The sequence below is a fragment of the Ursus arctos genome, unplaced genomic scaffold, assembly GCF_023065955.2.
Source record: "Ursus arctos isolate Adak ecotype North America unplaced genomic scaffold, UrsArc2.0 scaffold_14, whole genome shotgun sequence".
NCBI lineage: Eukaryota > Metazoa > Chordata > Mammalia > Carnivora > Ursidae > Ursus > Ursus arctos.
The window spans coordinates 21,976,026-21,978,334 of NW_026622808.1; the positions used below are offsets into that span (position 1 = coordinate 21,976,026).

The following is a 2,309-nucleotide window of genomic DNA, read 5'->3' on the forward strand; positions in this document are numbered from 1 at the left end:
GAGACTGGTACAAAAAACTCCCATGTATCCATATTTATAGTATCATACAGATAATTTTTACTACCCTAAAAATCCTAAAAACTCACCTCTTCCATACTCTCACTCCCATTCTACCCCCTGGCCACCACTTATCTTTTATTCTGTGTCCATATTTTTGCCTTTTCTAGAATTTCATGTAGTTGGAATCATACTGTATGTAGCTTTTTTCACATAAACTTCTTTCACTTAATAACATGTATTTCAGGTTCCTCTATGTCTTTTCATGGCTTGATAGCTCATTTCTTTTAAGCACAGCATAATATTCCATCATCTGGAACCATGGTGGTTTATTTATCCATTCACCCACTGAAGTCCACCTTGGCTCCTTCTTGTTACTTTCTTGATCATTACTTGTGGCTAAATTTGAATTCTTCTTGTTCCCAATTCTGCAGTGTCTTCAGCTTCATGGAACAAGGAAACCAAAGCCAAATGTCTGAATTTGTCCTCCTGGGGCTTTCAGAAGAGGCAAAGCTGCAGCCTCTCCTCTTTTGGCTGTTCCTGTCCATGTACCTGGTCACCTTCAGTGGGAACCTGCTTATCATCCTGGCCATTGTCACGGACTCCCGCCTCCACACGCCCATGTACTTCTTCCTCGCCAACCTGTCCTTCTCTGACATCTGTTTCACCTCCACCACTGTCCCCAAGATGCTGCTGAACATCCAGACACAGAGAAAAGTGATCACCTATGCAGGCTGCATCACACAGATTTTTTTTTAATGCTTTTGGCGGGATTAGACAACTTTCTCTTGACAGTGATGGCCTATGACCGGTTTGTAGCCATCTGTCACCCCCTGCACTACACGGTCATCATGAACCCCAAGTTCTGCTGCATCCTGCTTCTGGTGTGCTGGGTGTTGAGTGTTTTTGGCTCTCTATTACATGGCTTAATGGTTTTGAAATTGTCATTTTGTACACAGATAGAAATACCTCACTTTTTCTGTGAACTTAATCAGGTGATCCAACTTGCTTGTTCTGATACCTTCTTCAATAACCTGGTGATTTATCTTGAAAGTGGACTTCTGGGGGTTCTTCCACTCATTGGCATCCTTTTCTCTTATTCTAGAATTGTAACCTCCATTTTGAAAATTTCATCTTCTGGGGGCAAGTATAAAGCATTTTCCACGTGTGGGTCTCACCTCTTGGTTGTCTCCTTATTCTATGGTACAAGCTTTGGTGTGTATCTTAGTTCTGCTGCTTCACAAAACTCCAGGACAACTGCCGTAGCTTCAGTGATGTACATGGTGGTTACACCCATGCTGAACCCCTTCATCTATGGTCTAAGGAACAGAGACATAAAGCTGGCCCTAATAAAGCTCTTTAGCAGAGAGACATTCTCTGCACATAAGGATCCTTTGTTTCAAGACAAAGGCATGAGTAAATGGACTCAAAACCCTAGAAGACCTAGATTTTGATATTTGTATAAGTTCATAGAGGATTTGCAGTTTTTCTTTCTACAGTATTTGGTCTCTTTAATTATTCATACATAATGACCAACTTTTTTTTTAAGTTAACAGATGGTGTAATATTAGGTTCAGGAATAGAATCTAGTGATTCATCGCTTACACACAATGAACATTGCTCATCACTACAGGTGCCCTCCTTAATGCCCATATCTCATCTAGCCCTTCCTTACCTGCCTCCCCTCCAGCACCCTTGGTTTGTTCTCCATTAGTAAGAGTCTCTCTTATGGTCTTTTCCTTTAAAAAATTTTGATAAGTCATTAAATTCCTCCGCATGAATTTTTAGCAACAAATAAATAATAAGACCATTGAGTACTTAGAATGTGATAGGAAGAGCCAGAGGAATAAATGTGGAATGCTTCCTCCCTCAGGTGAAAGCAGTTATCCATTAGAGGATCTGCTTTGGGAAAAAAGCCACTTAACATAGCAGTGGCTATATCCAGAGGTTTTGTCAATCCACCCCAGAAAGAGAGCACATCTGCAATGGCAGGGGCATTTAGGGAACTTCACCTTAACCTGTGCGATTAAGTTTGCAACAATCCACATTCACTACGAAGTACCTAACTTTCAATTACACAGTTCAAACCATAAATTAAGTGTGTAGGTAATAGAAATTACAACTCCTGATTTTTCAGGCCAATGGTATCCTTCTCAGTACTTACTCCAGGGATGTTTTATTACTTTTCTTTTAGTATTTAGGTAGGAAACAACACTGCCTGGTGATTTCCCTCAGCACCTCCTGCCATAATAGTCCTTTTACAGATCACAAAAGCAATACAGATATTCTGCCTATTGCCAGCTAAGTCTTTG

The 2,309-nt window shown here is 40.6% G+C and overlaps 1 pseudogene; it reads left to right on the forward strand.

Annotated features, from left to right (window-relative positions):
* The first annotated feature begins 444 nt into the window (after window positions 1–444).
* Window positions 445–1,451, forward strand: LOC113247177 (olfactory receptor-like protein OLF4; annotated as a pseudogene).
* The last annotated feature ends 858 nt before the right edge of the window (window positions 1,452–2,309 follow it).